The following is an 18681-nucleotide window of genomic DNA, read 5'->3' on the forward strand; positions in this document are numbered from 1 at the left end:
ACAGCTAATGGAAACACATATAACAGATCAAAAGTCAATTTCTTACATTATCTGATATTTTGATAAATACAAAGTAAAGTGGATTTAGCCTATTTTAATTAAAAGGTTCTTTTATATTGCTTCATTATTCTGATTGTGCTATACAGAACAATATCATACTATTTATTCATTCACTCAACAAATATATGTTCAATGGCTGCCTGGCAGTGTCCACTGTCTTGGGGAAGGAAGACCAGTAAGACCTAGTCCTTGCTTGTGGGAGTCTTGAAGTCTACAATGAGAAACACATACAAATACATTGAACACATGATTATAGACGTTAAAGAGGGGCTGTTTATAAGTGTATGGAAGAAGGCATGGTTAATTCTACAAGGGACATTGAAGAAGTGGAGTTCAAACAAACATTCACCGAAGAGGTGTTGTAAGAATTTTGAACTTGGAAACTCGTGCACAAATATGCATGGGCCTGTTTGTGGTTCAGCAGAGTTGGAATGAAAAATCTAGGGGATGGGAGAGCATTAGAAGACCTGCAGTATAAGAAATCTCTACAGACGTCAAACCTTAAAGAATATTTTGTTTTATGGAGAGTAAGTTCAATGTGGCAGACAACAGGAGGATTAAAAGGATTCAAACAAGACATCGACAAGAACAGACGCATATTAAAAAGAGCCAGTGGGGCCGCCTGGTGGCACAAGAGGCTAAATGCACGCCCCGCTTTGGTAGCCCGGGGTTCGCAGGTTCAGATACTGGGCGAGCAGAGACACACCACTTGTCAAGCCATGCTGTGGCAGCATCCCATATAAAGTAGAAGAAGATGCGCGTGGATGTTAGCCCAAGGCCAGCCTTCCTCACCAAAAAAAAAAAGAGGAGGATTGGCAGATGTTAGCTCAGGGCTGATCTTCCTCACAAAAAAAAAAAAAGGGGCCAGTGCTGCTCTTGTTTGCAAGTGTCTCCTCACATAGTCCCAGGAGTGCCGTTTGTCTCATGGTTATCGCAGACTTGGATAGTTTCTAAGATAACATCAAAGGGAATAAAGTGTTCTGAGGGAGGGACCTTTTCCTTATCTGCACAAAGCAGTCATGTGAACTGTGGTGGGGCTGGAAAGCATTCTCAGTTAGCAATAGGAGGTATCTATATTGGAAAAGGAGAAACCATTATGTGATAAATCAAGTGAGGAAAAAACAGAAAAATTTAGATGTGATAATGGACTGATGGGAGATATGGTAATGAAATAGAATAGGACCAACTGAAAGTGGGAGAAAAAAAGAAAATGGTATAAGATAATTCCGAGATCGCTTTGCTGGTTCTGGTGACCTGGGAGTGAGCGAAGAAGTAACTATTTTCCTTATTGAGAAAGAAAGATAGGATTAGGAAGATTTATCTGTTTGTTTTTGATAGGGGAAAGGGAAAGATAATGGATTGACTTTTGGTCATTTCAGTTGTCACATGTCTTTTGAAGATGTGGTTGGAAATTTCCAGTATGCCTTAATTTAGACGTTTCTCTGTGGCCCTGAAATTTTGAAGAAAGTGACCAGACATATACATTAGGAGAAGCCATGAGTCTAAGGGTGGAAATTGACATCAGGAGGATGAACGAGACTACCTAGGAAAACACTTGAAGAAAAAGAGATAAAGTCTACAGTAATACCCGTCATAACACCATTATTGTATAATTTAGAGTAAGAGGAGCTGGCAAAGAAAAGGAGGAAAAGAAAACAGTTTGCTGGATCTCTTCCTGTATTTCTTAAATAGGCAGAAATCCAGCAAAGAATATCTCTCTCATAAGAAATCAGTGTCAATGGAATCTGAAGCTGCATTGAGTAATTGGACTCAGAGGGGCCCATTGGATTTGGAAACAAAGGGAAAATGGTAACTTGTGCCAGAGTTGTTTCCCTGGTGCCGTGGGGGCAAAGATCTGCTATGAGGGGAAGAGGAAGGGTAAGACATAGCCTTTTAGGTCTAGGGTTCCCATTTCATTGTTATTTATTTTCTCAGGTTATCGTGAAATTAGATGGTAATTTCACACTCTTGGGATCTACTAACATAAATTTCTTTCTCTCCTATCTCCCTTTTTCTGTCTACTGGGATGAGGCAATAAGCAGGAAAACCAGGGCCGGATTGTGATGTGTTATCGTAATATAAACCATGTGTCTGACAATGTCAGACTCTTGAATTATGTCCAAAGAATGTCCCCAACTTACTATAATTCCAACATTCGAGTGGTTAGTCATGTTTAAATAATAGGAGAAGTGTCAAGTGAGGCTTAAATTATTTTTCTGACTTGAATTAGTAATGAAGGATATGGAAATACAAACTGATCTATTTTCCACTCTTTTAATGCACATGTTTTAGATGGGTAAACAAAAGGAAGAATTTAACACAATCAACGACATTAAACGAAAAGCTTCCTTTAAATCGTCTCCATACCAATCAAATACTTTCAGAAATTATGGTATTGTTATGCAAATAAAATACAGAAGAAACTAAAATTGAGAGTTAGGGAGTAGTAATTTAGAATTATATGTTTTTAAGGTTACAAATCAAATTGCAAATCTTATACTCTTTAGATTTTTTTTTTCCATTGTTTTCCCACCCTGAGAGAACTAATTTCTTAAGTAGAAGACTTACACAAAGAAATTTAAGGGTCATGCAATTTATATCAGATTATTTATTACCCAAACCCTAGACATGCAATTTTATATCTTTGAAGAGTTGAAAACCACAAAAGCATTACTTCTCTGTTGGAAATCATGAATGTAAATAACTTATTAAAAATACAATATATTATTTAGTATTATTTTCAGTGGGTTACTCCAAATTAGCAAATTAATGAGCATCAAGTAGTTTGAAATTGGGGGAGGAGACAGTGCTCTAGGCCTAAAGCATAAACACATTTTCTCTTCTGGTTTTTTTTTCTGGAAAGCTCTTCCACCAAACTCCAGGATGTTAGATTCTAATCATTAGAGAATGTTGGAAGACTGTGAACAAAATGACGATGGAAAGAATAACAGCTTTGTGTTTCTATAGAACTGTACAGCTCAAGGCCAAGGGTCAATTGGAGTCTCTAAATTGTCCAGAGTTTCTTAAATGACCAATGCTGACCTGTTCTGAATGTTGTATTCAGGTTTGCTAGAAAAACGAGTCCCTCTGGCCCCATCCTATTCAAAAGTTCACACCTTGACCACACTTTTAAAATTAATTTTTTACTTTACTCACAATAAAATTAATTATTTTTGGTGCATAGTTTTTTTGTTTGTTTGTTTGTTTATTGTGGTAACATTGCTTTATAACATTGTATAAATTTCGGATGTACATCATTATACTTCTATTTATGCATGGTTATATCATTTTCTCATCTTCACCACCCAAATACTAATTAAAATCCATTGCCACACACATGTGCCTAATTATCCCTTTTGCCCTCCTCCCTCCCCCTTTCCCCTCTGGAAGCCAATCTAATCTCTGTCTCTATGTGTTTGTTTGCTGCTGTTATCATCTGCTACTTAATGAGTGAGATCATACAGTATTTGACCTTCTCCCTCTGACTTATTTCACTTTGCATTATACCCTCAATGTCCATCCATGTTGTCACAAATGGCTGGATTTCATCATTTCTTATGGCTGAGTAGTATTCCATCGTGTATATATACCACATCTTCTTTATCCATTCATCCCTTCATGGGCACTTAGGTTGCTTCCAAGTCTTGGCTATTGTGAATCACGCTGCAATGAACACAGGGGTGCATGTACCTTTACAAATTGGTGTTTTCAAGTTCTTTGGATAAATACCCAACAGTGGAATAGCTGGATCATACGGTAGTTCTATCCTTGATTTTTTGAGGAATCTCCATACTGTTTTCCATAGTGGCTGGACCAGTTTGCACTCTCACCAGCAGTGTATGAGAGTTCCCTTCTCTCCACATCCTCTCCAACACATGTTGTTTCCTGTCTTGTTAATTATAGCCATTCTGACGGGCGTGAGGTGATATCTCATTGTAGTTTTGATTTGCATTTCCCTGATAGTTAGTGATTTTGAACATCTTTTCACGTGTCTGTTGGCCATCTGTATATCTTCTTTGGAGAAATGTCTGTTCAGGTCTTTTGCCCATTTTTTAATTGGGTTGTTGGTTTTTTTGTTGTTGAGATGCATGAGTTCTTTTATGACAAGATAAAAAAAAAACCAGTTCTATCATTTCCAAATACAGTCTCTTGTGCTACCACCTTGTCGTAAAAAAACACTCTACCTATCCTTTGTCCCAAGGCAACTGCTAATCTCTTCTCCATCCACTGGTGGGCATGTTAATGGTTAACAAATAGATATCAAACAAAACCATGTGTGAACGTATTCTTATTATAAGCCTGTTATAAGGAATGTTAGCACATAATTTACAAATAGTAACAAATTATATTACTCTTCATCATAAATTTCATAGAGCCAATTGATTCTCACAAATGTTTTTGTTGATATTTGCCAAACTTCTGTATCTGAAGTCACACTATTAGTTTCTGACGTGACAACCGACCTGTTGGTTGGTATTTTCATTTAGTTAATAGGTAAGATGAAAATGAAACAACAAAGATATATGACTTAAACGACATTTAACCATTCAATATGGCATCTTTTGTGTATGGATTCTTTCACCTGGCACAATTTCCTTGAGGTTCAGCCATATTGTGGCCTGTATCCATGCTCCATTAACTTTCATTGCTGAGTAGTATCGCATTGTATGAATATACTACATTTTATTTATCCAATCGCCAGTTGATGGACATTTGAGTTGTTTCCACTCTCAATATGTGTGCAAATTAAGGTCTATGAGACAGTAAGACCAAAGGTAAAATGACAAACAATGGTAAATTAACCAGGGCAATTCTATCTTGTGATGCTTCTTGGGAGAGAGTCAAATTGCCTTCCCTACACAGTTCTTCTCAGCAGTGAAAAGTAAACAAGGGCACTTTTTTTTCCTAGAACTTCAACACTATTTAAATATGTGGGACTTCAGTTCAATCCACCATGTCATACAACATATTTGAATGTCTCCTGAGATGAACTCTGTTCAGGTAACACCACATGCAGAAATAAATCCAATTGGAATCTGTGAATCTTTAATAAACCCCTTTACTACTTTGATTATACATCAATGGTAATCCTCAAAATACAAACAAATTCTAATTTTTCATAAAGATACCTGTTAACATGATGCAGTGGCCATGAATTTGCTTCTTATCTCAAATGTAATGGATAAAGATGGATTTGGAAAATATATTGAGCCCCCATTAAGAGATAATTAATGAAATTGAATCTAAAATATGATTTAATAATTGTTTCTGATCTTTCACAATCTCAAAATAATGTTCAGCACCACACTGATTACTTTGTTTAAAATGCTCAACACTGAGTTGCAGCATTGATAAATCTTTATTTAGAGAAGATGCTTTCTAGTAGTGCCAGCATTTCTAATTCTTAATTGTTTTACTGGGAGATTAAGTACACACAAGAGACTTATAAGCCAGACATTTGATTAGGTGCCTAATTTGGGGCACATTTTTGTAAGTCATAATTTAGCTTGCCATTTTCTTTTGGATGTAAAAATCAAGAAATTTAGCCTAAGTCTCATGGGGCATAAGTTCCTTCCAGAAAATAAAGTTTCATTAACATTTTTTGAGAACCAGGTAGATTTAGTCATTAAAAGCAATTTATATTTTACAGTTGCAAAATTTTCTTCCAAGGTAAACCTAAATTTTAGTATCAGTTTTACTGGAGGACGTATTTCTTTTAGTGACAATATATTCATTTTTTCCCACATTCAGTCCATAAGGCAGACATGCTTGTGAGAAAGTTAGTATTGAAGACATCTGACAGTGGATCCCTCTATCTAAGATTTTTGGACAGCAAACTGGTTTATCCCAGAAAGCTATATTTTTGCATTTTGCAAAAAAAGAGTATATATTTCATTTCTAGATTAATAGATAATATATTTCAAATGTTTCCAATATTACATTCCTTTTAAAAATCCTGCCTTCATCCTCTACAAATGACCCTTATCAGTGGTTTATAGTATGTTGTGACGTGTCATTAAAATTGCAAAACGGATCATATGAGAAAGGCAAATTCAAGTGAGATAGTGGTCATGATGGTCAATACTTTCCACGTCCCTTTCAATTTTCTCTACAAAGCAGAGCAAACACTGATGTGGGCAGAGTGGTACAGCCAAGAGTGTGTGAGTGATGTGAGGGTCAGCAGAGATCAATTCCCCTCCCTGAAACGTGGACTGGACGTAGTGACTCACTATGAGTGAACGGAACACGGCAGAAGTGATGTTTCTCCCTCACGTCTGTTCTAAGATTGAGTCGTGAAAAGACTTGCTTGTGTCTTGCATACTTTCTCCTTCTCCCTCTGAACTAAGCCTGTTTTCCTATTGTGAGCAGCCCTACGGAAACGCCCACCTGACAAGGAAATTAAGCCAACATTCACTGAGAAAATGAGGGCTTTCGGAAACACAAGTTAGCAAGGAAATGGATTTTTCATGCCTGCTCAATCCTCATGATGACCACCGCCCAGGCTCACAGTTTGAGACAAAACTACACAGAAAAGCTGCACTTCGATTCCTAACTCTCAGAAAATGTATGAAATATTAAATGGTAGATTTTTTATGCTGCTAAGTTGAGTAAATTTGTTATGGTGCAATGGAGACCTAGCACAGACTCTGTCAGGATCCCTAAAAGAGAGAACATACACTGACTTTGTTCGCTGAGCTGGGAAGGAGGTGGGGAAACCGAACAGCAGAATGAGGATTTTTGACACTCTTGAGAATTTGGCAATCAGATCTGGAAATCTTCGCATAGAGATGGCAGAAATCCCAAATATATCATCCAGAATGGATTTTCCTGGATGTGGAGGAAACTCAGGGGCACCAGAAGTGGGCCAAGTTACTCTGGCAGAGGCTACAACAGTGATAATGCACATAGGGCTCCTCTCGGCTCTCCAACGGAGGATGAGCAGATAGCGCTATCCCCATCAAGGAGTTGGGATGGAAGACCCAAACATTTATTTATCATTTGATGGTTAATAGAGGAAAGAGGCAAATACAAGTAAAAAATGAACCAAAATGGACCTAGCAACAAGTTGTCCTATAACCTAGAATAACTCTTAGTAGCTCTGTGAATTAGTGAACGTGGTAGAGATATACGATAACATAAAAAAAAAAAAAAAAAGAAAACATTTAAGAAGGTTTAAGTAAAGTATTAAAAAGACCTCATAGAAATTAAAAATCAATATCCACTTCTGGTTACTAGTCCAGGATGTAGAGGGATGAAAAGAGTTTAACTTCTATCCTTCCAAAAACAACAACAAAAAACTCTATTAATTTCAAATTTATGAGATTTTCTGAACTAAATGGAAAATTGAGATTGCATAACAATCAACTGTTTGAATCTAAGGAGAGACAGGTGCCTCTAGGGCGTGACAAGACGTAAGCACTCACTTACAAGAGGTTGACTCTACTAGTCTCCACAAAGAAGAGCTCATCTGGATCCGTTGACAAACCAGTGATGTCTGCATGGACTTTATGCAGTTACATAAACTAGTGGACAGTGTGAGGCCCTGGGGGTCACAGAAACTGGGGGAGACTGTAAATCCCTGAAGGCTCTTTCTGTACAAACTCCATGAAGAGCTCACAGAAAAGATTGTAGGGAACCAAAGTAAGTGTCCATCGCAGGACAGAACCCGAGGAGGAGAACAGGAGCTGTGTGCAAGGATCGCAGAACTCCAGACGTATTCATTTCTCCTGTCTTCCCTATAGAACAAAAGCCTCAAAATGGAAAGAGAATGGGAACAGCAAAATGAAGCAAAAGAAAATACTGTCACCCCAAGGGCAGGTGAAACCTCATTATATCTGGGGAAAGAAACAGGGAAAAAATCTAAGCAGGGGGAAGGGCATGAATAGATGCTGGGACCAAAATTACAGCTGGGAAAAGGGTGTAAAACCTGATAGAGCCACATCCTTGAGACCTGGAGACATGGTGCCAGTCTGAGATCAAGGTAACATCAGAACAGCAGAGGAGAAATGCTCCACCATCCACTACAGCCATGTTAACAAGGTCTGAGTAACAAGCAATGACAGAATACTGCTAGAAGAGGGCCAAGAGAAGACCAAGAGAAGCAAAATACCCTTTTTAAGGCAAACTGAAGCCAGAAGACTTAAAGCTGAAAGCTGAGAAGACATTACTCTGGCGAAGCAACTTCCTTCCCAAACATCAGGTACCATTACAGGAATTTGAAGCCATTATTGCCAATAATAGACTCAGCAGAAGAAAAGGCATCCCCATTCCAGGCATTAAAAATTTTACCTCAGTCTTTACTGTCCTACATGAAATTTCCAGCTTTTACCAAAAAATCAGAGGCATAACAATAGCCAGGAAAAACCATACTCTCAGGGGACAAAGTAATCATCAGAGTCGGACTCAGATATGACACAGATGTAGGAACTATCTGACAGAGGATTTAAAGTAACTATGACTAATATGTTAAAGGATTTGTTGAAAAAGTTGGGTAATATGCAAGCTAAGGTGAATAATTTCAGCAGAGAAAAGAAACACACAGTACTAGAGATGATGACTGTCTCGGTGGGCTCGTAAACACATTCTACACAGATAAGAGTAGGATCAATGACCTTGAATATTGGTCAGCATGAATTCCCCAACTTAAACACAAATTTAAAAAGTGATAAAAACAGTACAAGCATCTAAGAGTCGTGAGACAATATGAAACATCCCCAAAAATACATAACTGGAAGGAGAAGAATGAAAGAATGGGGAAGAAGAAATATTTGCAAAAAAATAGCTTAAATTTTTTCAAAATTAATGACAGGCACAAAACCACAAATTTAACAAGTGCCAAAGACTCCAAGCATGAATAAACACACACACACCATATATAGGCATGATCTCGAGTATTCTGGCATATCTTATTAAAACATTGAAAGACAACGAAAAGAATTTTGAAGGCATCCAGAAATAAAGTAGCATATTATATATAGAGGAGAAAAATAAGTATAATAGCATCCTTATTGCCAAAAACCATGGAATTCAGAAGACAATGAATTGACATGTTTAAAATGATGAAAAACATTATGAAACAGGATTTGATATACATGGAAAATATATTTCAAAAATTAAGTAGAAATAATGTTTTTTCTTCATATAAACAAAAACAGAGAGAATTATCTGCCAGCAAAATAATCTATAAGAAGTGTTAAAGGAATTTCTTCAAGAAGAAAAAATACAATACCAGAAAGTGAGATAGAAACAAAGAAATAACCCTAGATATAAAATTAATGAAGGTAAAATAAAATTTATTTTTTTTTATTTTTAGTTGCTTTAAAGGAATATTGACTGTCTAAATCAAAATAGTAGCAATGTATTGTGTGTTTATTATATATATAAATGTAAAATACATGATAAAAATAGCTCAATGGATGTGAGGGAATAATTGAGAATATACTGTTGTAAGGTCTTTTCACTATATGTGATGTAGAATAATATTATTTGAAGGTAAATTCTGATTAAAGATATATATTATACTCTAGGGCAACAGAATTTTCTAAAGGTAAAAATAATAACATGACAGAGGAGAGAAAATAGAATTATAAAAAATCTTCAGTTAATCCAAGAGAAATCAGAATAAAAAGGAAAAGAAGAACAAGGGCAGATGGATCAAATGGAAAACAGCTACCAAGATGGTAGCTACCATGTCAACCACATTGACACTCACTTCAAAAGTGAATGGCCTCAACACAATATTTAAAAGGCAGAGATTGGCAGATGAGTTTTATAAACAAAAAGTGAGACATAACTAAATGCTATCTAAAAATGTATATATTAATAAAGATATATATAGGTTAACAGCAGAAGGAGAGGAAAATATAAACCATGCAAACACTAGTCAAAATATAACTGAAGTAGCTTTATTAACATCAGACGAAGTAGAGCAAGGAACATTATCAGGAGTAAAGATGGACATTCCGTAGTGGTAATAGGGTCATTTCTCCTGGAGGACAAAATAACTTTAAATGAGTAATCACTGAAAGACCATGCTTCAAAATGCAAACCACTGATAGAAGGGAAAGGAGAAAAAGAAAGATCCTGAATTATAATGACAGAGTTCAACACCTGTTTATCAGTAATTGACAGAATAGGTAGATAGAAAATCAGGAAAGATAAATGAGAGCTTAAAAACACTGTCAACTAACTACACTTAAAGTATACTTTTAAAACACGCTACCCAACAACAGCAGAATTAATATTTCTGCAAGTGTACGTGGAACTTTAACCAAGACAGATTTATTCTAGCTCATAAACTAAACTCAACAAATTTGAAAGAATAGAAATTATGCAAGGTATGTTTTGTTTCCATTATGGGATTAAATTTATTGTATTGGACAGCAAAGTTCTAATAGATCGAATGGAAGAAATATGTCAAAACACTAAGCATAAATTCAAGGAGATGGAAATAAGAAAAAGGAGGAAACAATTGATGCCCAATAAACATTGAAGAGATACTCACCCTGATTAACTCAGAGAAATACAAATAAAAACTATGAGATACTTTTTTATACTCATTCAGTTGGCAAAAATTAACAAGTCTGGCAATACCAAGAACTGGAAAATATGGGAATAAGTGGGAACTTCACAAATGGCTGGGGAAATGTAAATTGCTATACCCACTTTGGAAGTTTTCATTATTCACATTTCCTGTAACTCACCAATTTCATCCCTAGATACACATCCAAGAAATACTCTTGAACATGTGCACCAAGAAACGTATAAGAAGAATGATCATAACAGCAAGGATAGCAGCATAAAGGTAAAAGTTTGAAATAAATCAAATGCCTGTAAGTAGGAGATTGGAAAAAATGTGGACAATTTACTTAAAGAAAATATTGTATAATAGTGAAAAATAATGAACTACATATACCCACAGCAACATAGAGAAGTCTTAATAATATACCGTATGATGTTCTTTCCTTAAGTTCAAAACAAGCTAAACAACAATAGAGTGTTTAGCATACATATATGTTTAATAAAATTTTTTTAAATATTATAAGAAAACAATAAAGCAACATTTGTTCTAATGATTTGGATGAAAGCGTGAAGGAGGATATAATAGAGAAAAAGCAGTACATTCGCAATACTGAGTAATCACCAAATGAAAAATAACAATTAATTAATAGTAAACACAATAATGAATCAATTAATAAACAAAAATAAAATTTAAAAAGATCACTCATGGGTAGATGATAACAGTGTAGTAAGAACTAGAGGGACCCAACTTTATGAGTATTCTAATTCAGTGCAACAGAATTCCATAAGTAAAACAGAATAAAAAGGAAACAAAAGAAAAAGAGAAAAAGCCATGAGGGAAAAGATAGGAGACTTAGAGTCAGAATGAGGAGAATTGAGAAAACTTATGGGTAAATAGGAATTTCAGGGGAAATGAAAAGCCCAGAAGGAGGAAGGGCATTATATTTTCCAGCACACTTTTCTAGTCACCTCTATGGTAGTATTTCTATTCAGATTTTATACTTCCTCTTGAAAAACCCATTCACATATTAAATTTCCATAAATGTATGGATCTATTTTGAACTCTACTGTTCTGTTTATCTAAGTTAATACCATACGTTTTGATCTTCGTAACTATGAACATAATTTTGAGCTGTTAAATTGAGAGGACTATCACTAGACTTTAATTTCATAATTTCCTATCTATATTTGTAAATCTATTCCTTCATAATAAATTTAAAATCCAAAAAGTTGATATTTTTTAAAAATTGAGAAAATATACAAAGAAGCCTATGAATTTTGGATATATTGATAGCTTTGGCATGATGTCATTCCACACGAGAACGTTATCTCTTTCCATTCAGTAAAACTTCATAGTTTTCATTTGCTAAGTCCTGTTATTTCTACATAATTTTTAGGTTTTAAGGACAATCTGGTCGTGAAACCTGGTGCACCACAGACATGACTTGGGCACAGTTCCGTCCATTTTGCCTCCATCTGTTGATTGACTGCTGCTGGTGCACCTGGCTGTACGAGCTGTGCATTAGCTACTACCCAATCATGACGTCAAGTTTAGTCTGCATGATCGTTTGGTACACCCTGGTCTGATGGTCAGGACAGCCAGGGCACAGCCAAAAGCCAAGATCTGATTCTCATAGAGCAGAGGTGTCATTCATCAAGTGGGACACAGTTTTGGGGCTTCCACTGTGATTATTCTACCAGGGCTTGCCTCAGGCTTAATGTGGTCTCTGACACGGCCATTTCCAGCAACACAGGACCCCTTCCATCAAAAGGGCAGAGGAAAAACCTGCACTGAAACCCAGGCCACTAGAGTTTCCTCTCACTCTGGATCCCATTCAAAGCTGGTGGCCTCTTGTCTGACCCTGTAAGTCAGGTAGAGACATGGATGTTACATACTAATTCTCAAATCCAGAGACTTCCTTGGTCAGTTCAGACTGCTATAACAAAAATACTATAGACTAATGGCTTCAACAACATCATTTATTTCCAATAAATCTGGAAGCTAAGAAGTTCAAGATAAAGGTGCCAGACTCAAGGTCTGGTGAGAATCTGCCACTTGGTTCATAGACAGCCATCTTCTCACTGTATCCTCATACGGTGAAAGGGGTGAGAGAGCTCTCTGGGGTCTCTTTAAAAGGGCCTTAATCTCATTCATGAGGACACCCCCCTCATAACCTAATCACCTCCCAAAGGCCCTGCCTTCTGTTTTCCTTAATACCATCACACTGGAAGAGAGGATTGAACATGTTAGTTTTGGGTAGACACAACCATTCAGCCCATGGCAGAGTTTCACATAGAATTATGCCCCATTTTCAGGATGAGGGCTCAGTGTAGGCAGTTCACCATTTAAATTGTAGGAGATGGTCAAATGTGTTCCAGATACCTGAGGCCTAAGAAACTATGTGGAGGTCGGAGGCCTTCTTATTTTCCATGACTTTTCCTTCTGTAATCTGACTCATGTAGTGTATCTTCTTGAGGCACCTGTGATAATTCCTCTGACCTTATCTCCAAGTCCTGCTATCGTGATGTCATTGATGTACTGCACCAGATAAAGTCACGAGAGATGGTGATGCGGTCAAGGGCCTGAGGATCAATTAGCGTTTCAGACCTTGAAAGTTGACGTTGCCTAGAGGCAGAGAGTAAGGATTTAACATAGTCTTACTGTGTGAAAGTAACTGATTCTTGACACTAAAATATCAAATGTCCACTATACTGTGTAATATGTTAAGTATTTTAAATTAAAAATAAACAAAATGACTAGAACTGAAGTAGTTTGAACATTTTCCCATCCTTTTATGTTGTTGTTACATAGGCAAGATTGATGCCTTTCAGTCAGAAAATTCTCATAGAATAGCAAGATGCTGGTAAGCTGAAATTTTTTAACGATTACAAATATTTTTTAAAAGATTTAAGAGGTTTCAGGGGCTGAAAAATTAAATCACTCAAATATATTAAACCCATATTACTTAAGCCATCACAGTGGCAAAATGATCAAAATATCATAGCATATAATCATTTCTAATCCATTTGAATCAAATAAATCAAAATTACACACACACACATATACATTTTTCTTCTTTTTAAAGGTAGACCTTAGATAATATTCGATGAGACTAGTTAGAAAATTCCTTGGATAAAACTCTTTAAATAAATCATCTTTTCTGCATATGTAAAGTATAAACTAGAAGTTTACTATTATGCACATATAAAAGGAAACATTAGGGATTGAGAAGAGGGGACCAAAAAAAATTTCCAAAATATAACATTAACAAAAAATAAAATTTATTTTTTGGATATATGGCCTTTATATCCTTAGCAAAACAACTATAGATAATGTTCATTTTTTCCCGTTAAGAATATCACTTAATCTTTCATATGTTCGTCCTATCTCATAATCAACTTGTAGGTTAAGTTTTATAATACATTTCACATTCATTTTGACATCATTCTGTGTATATTTAAGTTTATAGTTTGAGCCATATTTTGTGAGGATTGCCACATTATGCTGGTGATTTTGTCTCAACAAATGAAACATTTACTACAACCAACCAATTGCATGCTGTATTCAATTTTAGGCAAATAAGATAGTTGATGTCACAACCCTTTGAAAAGTTACCTCCAAATATTAATGTATTGTAAATGACCTCTATTAAGCCAGGGGTACTACATCACAGTTCAATTGCTGTGCACATTCTCAATTTATTTATTTTTCTTTACGATATAAGACTCTGGGCACAGGCTTTGAATATTGTGTGCAATTTTAGACAAAGCAGCTTTATATGAAAGATGAATTCATACGAGGTAGCCTTATAATGAATACCTTAAATCACTGTGAACTCTGTAAATGAGAAGCCCTACTTTTTTTACTGTCTCTTGAGAACTCATTAAGACAGCAAACCTCTTTTTGAGAACAACCCAAATCATATGCAGAACACACTAGCCCTTGTATCAAGAAGATCCACTGCAGAGGAAAATACTATAATGTTTGAGCTAGAAAAGAGCATTAGAGATACATTTAAGCACAGTGGTTGTTTCCACTAGGACTGCCAATTCCTGGTGCTTGGGTTTGATTCTAAGTTAATTGACCCCTATGTTGATCTTTAATGATGTATACCTCGTTATAATCTTGCACACAACCCTTGGCTATGAGGAGATTTATTGATGCACATTGAAGCAAAAAAACAATACAATTGAATTCTTTTCTGAATCTAAATGTTGTGAACAGGGCAAAGCATACACTGTCCAGGCATTGATTCACATTTATTTTCCTGAAATCTGAAAAAGAAATATATCATCACCCTAAGTGTTTCAGATACTTTTAAGCTTTACATACATTATCAAAATCTCTAAGTGGGTTAGATAGAACTATCTTATGATATCCAAATTCAAACAGAAGTTGTTGATGTTTTCATTAAGGAAGCAATTCATCAAGCAATCAATAAACAAACTATTCAGAGTAGTGGAAAGAAGTCTGGGGTGGTATTCAGAACCTGGACCCTAACTATAGGTTTTTAAGTTAAGAACATCAAAGCCTTCTCTAGATAGATTAATAATAATAATGACCTTACAGTATATTACACAGGGTACATGAGATAATACATTTAAAAGCCCCATCTATACTTAAAAGCACAGCAAATCTTAGGTGCTTTTACTCACAATATCACACAAATGTGCTACACAAAAATGATGATTAAGATAATTCATATTAAAGTGCTTAAAAAATTATACATTTTTTACCAGATATGTTTATATAGCCATCACTCATTTAATAATCCATTTAGTAATTCATGCATACTATATATTCAACAATTGCACACATTTAATAAGTGGAAAGCCTAGTGAGTGGAATAGTAAGTGGTTCTATCTGACTCCAAAGGTATTGCTCTTTTCCCTACATCATAGTGGAAAAAAGGAAATAATTTTCTAGTTAGGTTTAAAATTGGAATCAGGTAATTCATTGCTCTTGACTAAAGTTTAGTTCTCCTTGATCTAAGAAGGTAATATTTTTAAACAGTGTATCCTTTGAGGAGAGGATACACATAGAGAAGTTTAGAAAAAAAAGTGACGCCTATCTATCTACTATAATGAGCTGAAATTCTGAAAAATGGAAGAGAGATGTCAGAGATACATTACCCTTACATCTGGGCAGTTGACAACTGAGTGTAGCCAGGGTGAGTGAATTTAATTTTATCATCTCAAGAAGTGTGGGTCTGTGGAACAGTGTCAGCTTGAATGGAAGGGTAAGGATCTCTGAAAACATGCACTTCAATAAAATTAATGAGAACACTGGTAAAACACTCCAAGATTAGAGTAGAAACAAATGAAATAGACAGTGGAAAGCAATAGAGAAAATCAATGACTCAAAAGTTTGATGTACTAAAAGATCAGTAAAATTGTCAAAAATTTACTTTGACTAGGAAAAGGAATTCAATGAGCATTATATACTAACAATTTAAATAACCTAGATCAAATTAAGAAATCCCTGGAAACACACAAACTACTGAAATTGACTCAAGAGTAAACAGAAAATTGGAAAGACACATAACAAGTGAAGAGATTGAATTAGTTGTAAAAAAATTCCCACAAATAGAAGCTCAGGCCAGGATAGTCTCACTGGTGAATTTGATCGAACATTTAAAGCAGAATTAACAATGCGTCACAAACCTCTTCTAAAAGTTTAAGAGCAGGGGACACTTCCCAACTCATTATATGAGCCAATATTACCCTGATACCAAAGCTAGACTAAGGCATCACGAATCACAAGAAAAGAAAACTAGAGACCAATAACCCCTACAAATATAGATACAAAAGTACTCAACAAAATACTAGCAAACTTGGTTCAGCAGCATATAAAAAGGATTATACACCATGACCAAGTAGGGTTTATCACAGATACGCAAGGTTGATTCAAAATTGGAAAAGTCGTTCAAAGTAGCACACCATATTAATAGAATAAAAGACAAAAATCACATGATAATCTCAATAGGCATAGAAAAAAGCATTTGAAAAAAACCAGCACTTTTTCATGACAAAAAAATTCAACAAACTAGAAATAGAAACAAACTTCTTCAACCTGGAAAAGGAATCATGAAAAATCCACAGCTAATATATTTAATGATGAAACACTGGATGCTTTCTATGGAACACCAGGAACAAGACAAGGATGTCTACTTTTGACATTTCTATTCACATTGTACTAGAGGCTCTAGCCAAGGCAATTAGGCAAAAATATAAAAATGAAAGCCGTACCTATAGGAAATAAAAAAGTAAAAACTACCTCTACTTACAGTTGATATTATCTTGTATATAGAAAATCCCAAAAAATTCCCTAAAGCATTATTAGAAGCAATAAATGAGTTCAGCAAGTTTGCAGGTACAAGACTGATATACGAAAATTAATTATATTTCTATAGACTTAAAAAGAACAATCAGCTGGGAGATAAGTCAAGATGGCAGCATAGGCAGACTCTGAACTCACCTCCTCCTGTGGACACAGCCAACTTACAACTACTCTTGGAAAAATTACTCCTGAGAGAGAACTGAAAACTGGATGCGAGGACCTCCTGCAACAAACAACAATCCTAATTGAGGTGGAAGAGGCAGAAATTCCCTTCTGGAGAGAAAAAATGCAGCCTTCACAAGCTGCAGCACTTCACGGCCGCCTAGGAGCAGCCCAAAGGTATGCAGCCCTCCCTCAAGGAGTGGGGCCCTGAGCTGGGGAGCGCCCCCACTGTAGGCATTTTTTGCAGCCAGCACAATCGAGCCAAGTGTCATAATAGCTGACTTTGCTTGCTACTAAAACATTGGGGAGTACCCCCAGAAAAGCTGGTTCACATAGAAACTAAAACCAGCTCGTAAAGGGCCCACACACAAACTCACCTGTTTCAGAAAGCAACCTAAGATCAGCAGAAAGAAAGGTGCACAACCTTTTCGGGAAAAGACACTCACCTGATAGGCTCTGAGTGCATCTCAGTGAGAGGTGAGACTTCTCCAGGGACTGGGACATTGGCGGAGGCCATTGTGGTGGCGTGGTGTGGGTGTGCTGACACAGATGCTGGCAGATGCCATTGGAGTTCTCCCTTGGCCTTGCTAGCCCAGGGTCTGTCCCACCCACTAGAGCACTGATTTAATCCAGCTCAGCCAGGGCAGGCAGCTCACCCTAGGGACTGGCGCCACCCAACAACAAGCACTCGGGCAACTTGTGGGCCTGCTGCCTGGATTCTCCACAGCCTGGTGACTGGATCTGCCTCTGTAGGGCAGGGTGTGTGCAAGGAGTGGGTGGAGAGTGTTGGGCTCCCTCCTTGGAGATACTGGGTCCACTTCAGGAGGTCAGGGTACACGCATGGAGCAGGACTGTGTTGATTGTGTGTGTGGACCTGTAGGCAGTGGGGCTTGTCAACTGCAAAAGACTTGTGTTTCTCAAAGAGTGACATGGGGGTTGGCCACACCTTCCAAAGCCTGAAACAATTGGGTGCTCCTGTGCCTGAGGCTAGCCCCACCAGGCTGCAATCCTCAGAGACAAGAGAACTAAAGGCTAGAGGCTTATAGCAATTGTAAGCCCCTGAGCCTAACAACCTGCCACGCTGGGGGCCTACTCACTTAATAGAAATACAGCAACAGGAATGTGCTATTAGACCTTGCAGCCAACTGTGCTGGGACACCCCACACCCAATAAAGAGACTGAAGGGCCCACAACAACTACACGCAGCTGAACATTACAACGGCTGGCCAGGGGCACAGCTCAGCCTCCATGGGCACCTACAGGAAGAACAACCCCAGCACAACAGAAGGACACAAGTAACCCACACAAGGGTCACTCCTGGAACGTTTGCAACTGGAGAGGAGAGGGAAGCACACTGTATGGTCTCCTAAGGCATCACTTACATAAGGTCACCTCTCCTAGAACAGGAGATGTAGCCAATCTACCTAATACATAGACTCAAGCACAGGGAAAGAGGCAAAATGAGGAGGCAAAGGAATACATTCCACGTGAGAGAACAGGACAAAACACCAGAAAAGGAACTAAGCGAAACAGAAATGAGCAACCTACCCAACAGAGAGTTCAAACAGTGTTAAGGATGCTCACAGATCTTGGGAGAA

General features: G+C 36.9%; 1 long non-coding RNA gene across 1 annotated transcript in view; it reads right to left on the minus strand.

Moving 5' to 3' along the window:
- LOC131396682 (uncharacterized) overlaps positions 1–17641 on the minus strand; it is a 49025-nt gene extending 31384 nt beyond the window's left edge. The window contains exons 1-2 of the long non-coding RNA XR_009216613.1: positions 17530–17641; positions 17060–17144 (exon numbers count right to left, since the gene is read on the minus strand). This is a non-coding gene — a long non-coding RNA (uncharacterized LOC131396682). The remainder of the gene's footprint in view (positions 1–17059; positions 17145–17529) is intronic.
- Positions 17642–18681: the final 1040 nt, after the last annotated feature.

The sequence above is a fragment of the Diceros bicornis genome, chromosome 33 (genome assembly GCF_020826845.1).
Source record: "Diceros bicornis minor isolate mBicDic1 chromosome 33, mDicBic1.mat.cur, whole genome shotgun sequence".
Taxonomy (NCBI): Eukaryota; Metazoa; Chordata; class Mammalia; order Perissodactyla; family Rhinocerotidae; genus Diceros; species Diceros bicornis.